The sequence below is a fragment of the Geotrypetes seraphini genome, chromosome 5 (genome assembly GCF_902459505.1).
Source record: "Geotrypetes seraphini chromosome 5, aGeoSer1.1, whole genome shotgun sequence".
Classification (NCBI taxonomy): domain Eukaryota; kingdom Metazoa; phylum Chordata; class Amphibia; order Gymnophiona; family Dermophiidae; genus Geotrypetes; species Geotrypetes seraphini.
In genome coordinates this window covers 207,190,029-207,201,118 of record NC_047088.1, presented here as the reverse complement: position 1 = coordinate 207,201,118, position 11,090 = coordinate 207,190,029, and the positions used below count along the sequence as shown (strand labels likewise).

General features: G+C 43.4%; 1 protein-coding gene across 3 annotated transcripts in view; it reads right to left on the bottom strand.

The window, feature by feature from the left end:
• Positions 1 to 1,538: 1,538 nt before the first annotated feature.
• The window catches only part of TTC21B (tetratricopeptide repeat domain 21B), a 222,897-nt gene continuing 213,345 nt past the window's right edge, over positions 1,539 to 11,090 (bottom strand). For 2 of the 3 annotated variants that reach the window (XR_004539464.1, XR_004539466.1), the window contains one exon: positions 1,539 to 1,794. The gene's annotated coding sequence lies outside the window, so the exon portion shown is untranslated. The remainder of the gene's footprint in view (positions 1,795 to 11,090) is intronic. The other variant, XR_004539465.1, reaches the window with a different exon arrangement.

Sequence of the window (11,090 nt, the reverse complement as noted above, 5' to 3'; positions counted from 1 at the left end):
ATGTTCCGGGGAAGATGGCCGAATCACTGATCAGGGAAGATATCAATGAGCATATAGGAAAACATAATCTGATGAGATCAAGCCAGCATGGTTTCTGTAAAGGCCGATCATGCCAGATGAATCTACTGCATTTCTTTGAGGGGATAAGTAAACAATTGGACCAAGGTGACCCCGTAGACATCGTATATCTAGATTTCCAAAAAGCCTTTGACAAGGTGCCTCATGAACGCCTACTGAAGAAACTGTGGAGTCACGGGGTGGAAGGGGACGTGCACAGATAGATCAAAAATTGGCTGGCGGGCAGGAAGCAGAGGGTAGGAGTAAAGGGGCACTACTCTGACTGGATAGGGGTCACAAGTGGTGTTCCGCAAGGGTCAGTGCTGGGACTACTGCTGTTCAATATATTTATTAATGATCTAGAAACGGGGACGAAGTGCGAAGTTATCAAATTCGCGGATGACACAAAACTCTCCAGCAGGGTCAGAACTGTTGAGGAATGCATAGAACTGCAGAGCGACCTGAACAAACTGAGTGAGTGGGCAAAAAAATGGCAGATGAGCTTCAATGTGGATAAATGTAAGGTCTTGCACATAGGGAAGGGGAACTCCATGTACAGCTATACGATGGGAGGGAGGGTACTCGGGGAAGGCAGCCAAGAAAAAGATCTGGGGGTATTGGTGGATAACACAATGAAGCCGGCGGCGCAATGTGCAGCGGCCTCAAAAAAAGCGAGCAGAATGTTGGGCATTATCAAAAAAGGTATCACTACCAGAACGAAGGAAGTTATCCTGTCACTGTATTGAGCAATGGTGCGCCCACATCTGGAATACTGCGTCCAATACTGGTCGCCATACCTCAAGAAGGACATGGCAATACTCGAGAGGGTCCAGAGGAGAGCAACGAGGATGATAAAGGGTGAGGAGAACCTTTCATATGCCGAACGGTTAGACAGGCTGGGGCTCTTTACCCTGGAAAAGCGTAGACTGAGAGGGGACATGATAGAGACTTATAAAATCATGAAAGGCATAGAGAAGGTGGAGAGGGACAGATTCTTTAGACTAGCAGGGACAACTAAAACAAGAGGTCATTCAGAAAAACTGAGAGGAGACAGATTCATAACGAATGCAAGGAAGTTCTTCTTCACTCAACGGGTGGTAGACATCTGGAACGCGCTTCCCGGAGAGGTGATAAGACAGAGTACAATTCTGGGGTTCAAAAAGGGACTGGATGACTTCCTGGAAGCGAAGGGGATAACAGGGTATAGATAGAGGTTTACCTTACAGGACATTGAGCGAATAGGGTATGGACATTTTAGGTTAGGTAGGGAAAACTTTCAGGTCATAGACCTGGAGGGCTGCCGCGGGAGCGGACTGCCGGGCACGATGGACCCCTGGGACCCGGCAGAGGCAATGCTTATGTTCTTATGTAATTTTGTAAACCGCATAGTTATTATGTGGTATATAAAAATAAATTTTAAATAATTTTTTAAATAAATAATAAAATACCAAGTACTAAATTTGATTTTTCAAATATTTTATTCTTCAATGGCTAATATAGCATAAATATAAAATTATATCAACATATGTAAGTGTACATTTGTAGTCCTACCTGATCTAATTATTTATAAGGTTTCCATACATATATACAATAAAAAAATCTACATTTTCAGGACAGTTCTTTCAATAAAATGATTCTTAACATTCCAAATTCTAATGTCATAGTGTTGCAAAAAATATTAAATATTTCATGATTTCCATTATAGATTCCAAATGAGAACTGGAAACAGCATCTGCACTGGAAAAATCGACATTATAAATATCATATTAAAATACCTCATTACAAGAAAAATATCTCCTATAAAAAAGATGCAACTCAGATAGCAGAAATGAAATGGAACCTGTTTATTTTTAAAATACATCAGGTTAACTGTGTATTAGCCAAAATTAACATGTTGGAAGTGCAACGGCTGTGTAGTAACTGTTGGAACGGTGCTTAGCATGTCCCCTGCAGTTACTGCACAGAAAAGATTTTGTCTTATCATGCATTAAGTTCATTTGCAATTAGTGCAGATAAACTTAATGCTTCCTCTTGAGGTGCTAAGGGGGATAATTCTTTAAAGAGGGTACCAACATTTACCCTCTTCTTTACAAAGCTGCACTAGCATTTTTAGTACCGGGCACCATGATAAAATAGAATTCCTATGAGCGTCTGAGCTGTTATTGCTGTGGCCGGCAATAAATATGCTAGTGCGGCTTTGTAAAGGAGGGAGTAGTCATCAAGAACATGTGTAAATGACCACAATACTGGATTATATGTGCATATTGTCACAGGATGGACCCTATAACTGAGAAGGGTAATAGGAAAACACCTGTGCCAAGGGCTAGGCAAAGGCAAATGCAGACCCAAAATGAAAATACACTACCGACACCTCAGCCTAGAATCAGGACCAGTCAGGGAAGGTTTAATACGGAACAGCATAATACCCATTTGTTCTCACCTAGGTTATGGAATGGGGAACAAGGGGCAGGTGAAACCAACAGTGTGGGAATATTGTTCCTATTGTTTCCAGGCTGTGGCAAGAGTGCTGCACAGCCCCAGCAGTGAGCTTTTGAATATTGGTTATTTTTTTTCTTTTGCTGGATTATGGGTCCTATTGGGGAGGGACCACAACCAATGGTCGCTGTGGGAAGGGGTCCCTTTCTGCCCTGAGCTCCGCTGTCAGAAGAGTTCAGAGGCAAATCCAGCCTGACACTGCCAGTGAGAATTTTTGATTTTGAAAATGTTTGAAATGTTTTGAACCCAAAAACGGTAGTTCTAAGCTGCAAGAGTATCCTGGTGTAAGCAGCATTTACTGTTGTCCAGGGGAGCAGAACTACAGAGAAGACCGGGTAGGCACAGGGAGGCCATTTTGGAAGGTATTTTGGAAGCTGTGTGAGTTGAACACTGAGAAGCTATAAAAGCCTGTTTGTGAAGTGAACTTTTGGGCAAAAGTACTGTATTTTTGTTTGATGTCTGAAAAAGAAGAATTCCAGCAATACTCATTTTGAACTGTTGAAATATTGAGTCCCTAAAAAAATAAAAGTTGTTTAAGTTTTTTAACTATTCAGGTGTTTTCATCATTTGATCCACCACTCGTCAGCACCGTGTGCTCTGGGTTCTTTCGGCTACCTCCACTTTGGGCGTGGCCCGAACTAGTGATGCACGGTGACAATATGTGTGTACATAATGCATATACATTTCAATATTCTAGCTAAATGCAATTCTATAAAATGGTACCTAAATGCAATGGTGCATAGTTTGAAGGTGGGCGTAAAAGTGTAGATTCTATTTGCAGTATAGGTGCAGGCAGAGTTATATGTGTAAATGATAAAAAAACTGTAATTTACATGTTCTTTAAAAGCAATTTAAACAGCATTTATGAGTGGTCGCTGAAAAGTTCTCAGCCCAACCAACAAAGTTGGGGCAGTCTCCATCGAGTGCTATACACTTAGTCCAGTGATTTTTGACTTTTTTCATTCCATCGGAAAAATACGGAACGAAAAAAGTAGAAAATCACTGGACTAAGTATACAACCCTTGATGGAGACTCCCCCAACATAGTTCTTCAGTGGCCCCTTGAATATCAGCTCTATGACTGGTCCAAGCTGTCATGCCTAAATTATGGGCGCATATTTGTGCTGCTATGCTAGCATTCTGTAAAGGAAAGTGGGTGCCAAATTAACTTTGTAAAATAAGTTCCAGATAGGCATCTTCTTGGTACCTAAATAGGTGCTCCTTCATAGAACTGCCCTTTAATTGCATAAATGACAGTGTGCGCTAATTACAGTGTACTAACTGCAATGTGCAGTCCATGCCTAATCTCTGCTATACTCCATCCTGTTCCTTCCCATCCAGTAATGGATACTTTTAATAGACAATAGCTATTCGTACTGACGGGAAATAATAGTATGCATTAAATACTGTGCTAACTGCTTAGCGCAATTAAGCGAACATGTCCCTTAATCCTTATTCTGAGTCTGGTGATATACTCTACCCTTCTTTTATCAAGCTGTGCTAGAGGTTTTTAGCATGGGCTGGCGAGGTAAGTGCTCCAATGCTCATAGGAATTCTATGAGCATCAGAGCATTTACTACACATGCTTGTGCTCAGTGGCATACCAAGGGGGGGCGGTCCGCCCTGGGTGCACGCTTCAAGGGGGTGCACAGCAGGCCGGGTCTGGAAGCTCCCGCGCTGCTCAAAACGGCACTTCAGTGCGGCTGCCGTACATATTTCAAAGCAGAGTCGGCAGCCGCACTGAAGTGCAGCAAGGTCCCGCGATGACTACTGCTGCCTCTGCTCCAGAAGAGATAAGTGACGTCGGAAGGGGGGTGGACCGGCAGCCGCAGTCATCGTGAGACCTTGCCGCAACTCCCTGCATCTGACGGCCCAGCCCCCCTCCAACGTCACTTACCTCTTCCGGAGCAGAGGCAGCAGAAGTAGTCGTCGCGGGACCTTGCTGATTTGGATGGAAAGGAGCATAGCAGGGTGGTGGAAGGAGAAAAAGGGGGTCAGGGTAGCAAGGAAGGGTGGTGAAGGGAGAGAAAGAGGGTCAGAGTGGTAAGGAAGGGTGAGAAAGGGGGGCAGGGTGGTATGGAAACGTGGTGGAGGGAAAAAAAAGACAGATGCTGATGGAATTGCAGGGAAAGGGGAAAGAGACATAAGGGGGAAGGATACTTCATGGAATTGGGTTGCTGGGAGAGAAAGGGGGCAGATGCTGATGGAAGTGGGGGGAAGGGAGAGGAGAGAGTGAAATGCCAGATCATGGGGGTGTGGGAAATGGAAGGGGAGGAGAGGAGAGAGATGCCAGACCATTGGAGGAGGGAAGGGAAGAAGATGGATGCCAGAGCAATGGAGGTGAAGGGAGAGATAGAAGGAGGAGGCATAAAGTTTCTGGAAAGGGAATAGAAGGAGAAGATGCCATATAGAAGGGGCAGAGAGAGGATAGACAGTGGATGAAAGGAAGAGAGTGACAAGAAGATGAGGAAAGCAGAAACCAGAGAAGACAAGGTAGAAAAAAAATTATATATATATATATATATATATATATATATTTTTTTTTTTTTTGCTTTAGGGGAGATGCATCGCTGTTTCTGTGGTGTTGCATTATATGCAGAATCCAGCTTCTTGGTGCTTCAGTTTAACCTACCTTTGTCTATGTATTTTTATTCTATCTCCCCATTTATAAAACTATAGAGCATTTTTTAGTGTTGGCATCTGAGCTGTTACCACCATGGCTAAAAACTACACTACAGTTTTGTAAAAGGGGGAGGGGTTAGTTTGTGATTACATACTAGGCGAATGTGTTTTTCTGTGTGTTCGAAAAGACATGGTTTTCTGTTAGGATTGACTGTGTAGGATTGATCTGTACTAGTCTGGCTTGTTTAATTTTACAATGGGTATATTAAAGTGCAGCTCACTGCAATATGTAAGATGCTGCCTTTTCCTAGGTACACTCTTGTGTGACATGTGGATTGTTACTAAAAATCATGTTTTTCATACCGGGGGGTGGGGGGGTTATCGAAAAAAATGATGGGCCCCGGGTGTTACATATGCACGGTCACATATGCTAGGTACGCCACTGCTTGCGCTAAAAACCTCTAGTGCAGCTTGATAAAACGGGCCCATAGATAGCATCTCACTGTTCGTATTAGATTGTATGTTTTAAAGTTATTCATTTAAGCACACTAGAATATTTTAGATGCTTGATGTGCATACAAGACCAAAGTAATTGCTACCAAAACCAAGTGCAAGAATATTCTATATCACTCATTAAAAATCTTTAGCGGAAGAATTTTCATGTGGGAAAAATAGCAAAACCCCTCTTTCACAAAATTGTAGTGTGGTTTTTAGCACCAGTTACAGCTCCGATGCTCATCTAATTCTTATGAGTGTTGGAGCTGTTACTGCTACGGCCGGTGCTAAAAAGGGGGATGGGGTGAGTAAATTTGCCATTTTCATTTGAAAAAAGGCATTTATATAAATGGAAAAATGGATGAGACTGAATTTTTATTTCTTTAATGAAAAATTTCCCGTATATTTTATGGTAAAAAAATCTCCACCCTTGTAGACAATTTCAACAAATTTTCCCATGACCTGCCCTCTGATCCCCTTATCAGTGTATGGAGCTTACCCTCCCTTACCCCTAATTTTCTAAAGTGTCTGGCTAGGAGATGGCTGGGCTTAATATATTAGTCATTCCTTTTTTTCGTTTAAGACAAGATATATAGGGACCCTTTTACTAAGGTGCAACAAAAAGTGGCCTTAGTGCACCCGTATGCAGGTTTTTATCACACACTAAGGCCATTTTTGCCAAAGCAATAAAATGGCCAATTTTCTATTAGTTTGTATTAATGGCCATGCACTGATTTTGCATTTTGTATGTGGTAAGGGCTCACTCATTAATTCTGCACTAACCAATTAGAATGCAGCTGTGCTGACTGGAACCCCCATGTCCCATCTCATAAAAACTGAAAATTGTTTTAGCGCATGGATTAGTGCATGCAAAAATGGCACTTACCACAGGATATCTGAGCATGTCCTGCAGTTTACCATTTTAAGCTGTATTAGGCGTGCATTAGCACCTATGCAGCTTAGTAAAAGTACCCCATAAAAATTAATCTTATCTAACGAGGTCATATAGCCTCAGACATACTACCTATAATTTTTTTTCCAATGAACCCCCCTCTTTATTTATGAGCTTTTTCTAGCTGATCAGTTGCTCTCAGCATGCTGATTGTTCTTTAATCCTCTAGTGCTTTTTACTAGCTCCCCATTTAATCAGGTACTCCAGTACTACCAAATTATATTAAGCTCAACTTACTGCACTTCTTTGAGGGGATAAACAGCCAGATGGACAAAGGGGAATCCATAGACTTCCAAAAAGCCTTCGACAAGGTACCCCACAAGCGGCTGCTTAGGAAGCTGTGGAACCAAGGGGTGGAAGGGGATGTATACGGATGGCAGGAAGAAAGCAAAGGGTTGGAGTAAAAGGCCAATACTCGGCATAGAGAAGGTAGACAGGGACAGATTCTTCAGACTATGGGGAACTACAAGTACAAGGGGGCACTCGGAGAAACTGAAAGAGGACAAGTTTAGAACCAATGCCAGGAAGTTCTTCTATACTCAGAGGGTGGTGGACACATGGAACGCGCTCCTGGAGGTTGTGATAGGGCAGAGTATGCTACGGGGATTCAAAGAAGGATTGGATAAATTCCTGAAGGATAGGGGGATTGAGGGGTACAGATAAAAGTAGAGATAGGTTAGGAAGAGTATAGATAGAAGAAAAAGGGGGATTATAGGGCTAAGTCAAGGAACACCTGACAGGTCATAGACCTGATGGGCCGCCGCGGGTGCGGGCTGCTGGGCGCAATGGACCTCTGGTCTGACCCAGCGGAGGCAACTTCTTATGTTCAACCTTGGAGGGATCAGAGGGGGCTAAGACTAGTGCTCCTGCCTCCCTCCCCCTCACGTGCCCCACAGCATATGGTGCAAGGGCGCTGCTCCACCGACCATCCATCCTAAATTTGGCATGATATAGGGGCAAACCAGTCTGAGGAGTCCATTTCTATCAATTTTGAGTCAAATTGAGTTGTCTTTGAGGCAGATGGAAGTGGATTGAAAAATCCAAGATGGCTACCGCAATCATGATTTTGCAGCAAAAATGGCCGAGAGAAAAACAAAAGACAAAAAATGCAGAAAAGAATGTTTTGGAGGTGGGAAACTTAAATCCTGGCCCAGAAACCCCCCAAATGTTGATTTTCAGACCCCTTCCCCAATGTCTACCATTTCGTATTGTATTTTCCTTTTATGTATTCTTTCTATAAAAAATTGTAATACTGCCCCCTTATCCTATTGTTTTTATGGCCTGAGTTTGACTGTTTAGTCCATGTTTGTCCAATAATTTAGAACATGTATGTCTACAATGCTGACATGTTTGTCTTCCTGTAATTTTTAAATACTTTGTACAACGCTTTGTACTTTTGGATATGGGGCTCATAATCGAAAGAGAAAAACATCCAAAAACCGGCCTAAGTCGGCACTTGGACGAACATTTCCCAAAAATGTCCAAGCGCCGAAAATAAAAACGGGTTTTGGATGTATTTCTAAACGACCTAGGCCTTCATAGTGCAGCTCAATGTCCATCGCTTTACGGGGCATTTCGAGAGGCGTGTCGAGGGTGGGAGTTTGGCGGGACGTGGGCTGGCTTAGACTTAGTTGTACAGCATGTATAACCAAAAGTTATACAGCCCATGATCGACGGAACTTGGACGTTGTTACTTAGACCATGTAAGACATGGACCATGTAAACTCACCAGATAAGCACTGCAAACACAACACAGACCCCCACACACTACCCCAGTGATCACCAACCCCCCCACCCCCATAAAAATTTTATTCACAGCTTTAAATTTCAGCCTCCAGACCATCATCACCTGGCAGCCGGGCATAGGAAAGCCTAGTCGTCCAGCACAGAGGCAGCTTAAGTCGTCTTGGGGGTGGGTTAGGAACCCATAGAGAGGAGGACCCATGCCCATAAGCCCCTGTAAACACTGCATTGATACTTAAACATGTGCACTGCCCTATACACCCCCAAAACCCATTTTTACTGGCATATAAGTGGCTCCTGCAGCCATAAGGGCTATTAGGGTGGTAGATAAGTGGGTCTAGGGGATTCTGGAGGTGGTTTGGGGGGCTCACCATCACCTATAAGGGCGCTGTAGTGAGGAGAAGCCATGGCACTCTTTTTGTGAAGTTCACAGCAGTGCCCTGTAAGATACCCCACTATTTAGGTGGCATGTCTGGGTGTGCAGTCCATCACTTTGCAGACCCCTCCCACGTCCAACAGGGCTTGTTCTAGGTGTTTTGGACTTGGACGGAAAGTTGGACGGAAATGTGGTATAAAGATGGACGATTTAGTGGCTTAGACGATTGGCAGGACATATAATTAGACGATTTTCAAAAGTAAAAAAAAGTTGGACGTATCTTTCGAAAATGTGTCTTAGGCTCTTTTTAACTTTGGACGACTTGCGAGATGGACTTAAACGAACTTAGACGTCCCTTTCGATTATGTCCCTCCAAGCGTTTAATCAAATATTTTGAATAAACAATAAACAATTAGGTGCCTTGCCTGCATCAGCTTCATACAGCAGCTGGATTTGAGAAGATATTCTGCCTCAGACAAGCATTCAGATCTTCCAGAAACTTGTCTCTTCAGAGCCTGAAACCCTCGACCCCACTAACTATAGATGGCATCTTCAGGAGGGGGGCTGCAGCCAGCACCTGCAAATCGCTCAGGACCAATATGGGGGTGCTCTATGAGTTCCCCCCCAGCTATAGATCTATGATTACAGAATCTGTATCTTCTCTCATGCAGAGATGCTCCTCAGGAATACTGGGGGCTTCTTGGGCACCAGAAAATCTCCCAAAATCAGATTTAAAAAATCAGAAAATAAAAAACCAGAACAGAAAAAAGATACCTTCACAACCCACTTGCAGGAGGAAGAACTGATGGAAAAGGGCATTACCTAGTGACAGAAGGAGGTGGAGCTGAAGAATCTGTTTTATGCCTTTTGCAAGTTTCCCGCGATTAGGGGGATAAAACCTATAGTCCAGACTGCTGTACCCTTTGCACTGGAAATGGGCTTAGCTCATTCCAATGTGGGACTTTCACGTGCACTAACCAGATTTCTAGTGTGGCTGTAAATTTGACCTTTTTAAATTAATTCTTTTTCTGGCCATGCATGAATATCAGCAATAGTGCATGGCCACTGAAAAATTTTAATGTGGGAGCCCTTACTGTGTGTTATTCAGTTAGTTCATAGTAATGTTGGTGTACTAGCTGAATGACACACACCCTCCCAAAACATTTAAAAAATAAATACTGCCTGGTTGGTGCGCACAAATGACAAAATTAATGCAAATTGCTTTAATGTGTCCTGCATTAAGCGCACATTAATTCTAATGTGGCTTTGTATCAGGGCCCCTTAACCTCCAGAATTTCTCTTCTGTCTGCCCCGTGCTCCCTGTGGTGCCATCCAAACCAAGGCATGGTCTGTAATGTGTGAGCCCCTATCTCTATGGTCTCCTTTGTAAAATAGGTTTACAAAGAAATAAAATGTGTTAGGAAAGCAGGAGAAACAAAACTGAGAAGCTTGTGCATTTGGGAAGGGGCACACATTCTCAGAACTTTACACTAAGTTATGAGCTGTAGGACAACTTAGTGTACAGGCCCAGCACCATCAGATGGCATTACACATTTGTTTGCCCAACACAATCCTGCTTCTTGACAGAAAACTAATGCTGCATGAAAGATATCCTCCCTATGTTTTTCTGAATGTGAAAGTCATTTAAATTTTGCTTTGAGTGAAAATGCTCTATACTTCATTCCATTCTCTTGTGATACAGGAATTTCCAGTGCTTATCTCATGCCTTTTTGAATACCATCACCATCTTCATGCAACAACCCTAATATTACATGATTGGAGAACACAAGACTGAGGAGATTTGCTGATGAAGTCACCCACTTGTGTGATTGACTATCCCACTGTTTAACAGAAAAATAGGTTATGATTTTTGACTGACTACAGACATCTTTAGTATTAACTACATGCTTATCCATAATAATAAAACCCTTAGCGTGCTTCCGTGCTTCCATGCCTCCACATGCACAGTACAATACAACTCTCCCCTGCTCCTTCCTCACTCCATGTGCCAACTGATACACCGAGGCTCGCAGAGCTGCCTCAGTTGTTAGAACAGCTATACGAGGAGGGAGAGCAAGGGCTGCAGCACAGAAGCACAAGCCAGTGCGCGAGACTGCAGGGAGCCCATGGAGACAAATTTAGAGCCACCTCAGATGTTAGAACTGCTGCATGAGGAGGGAGAGCAAGGGCTGCATGCGCAGAAGCACAAGCCGGTGTGCGAGACTGCAGGGAGCCCGCAGAGACAAATTTAGAGACGCCTTAGCTGTTAGAACCACTGCATGAGGAGGGAGAGCAAGGGCTGCATGCACAAAAGCACAAGCTGGTGCGCGAGACTGCAGGGAGAAAGAAA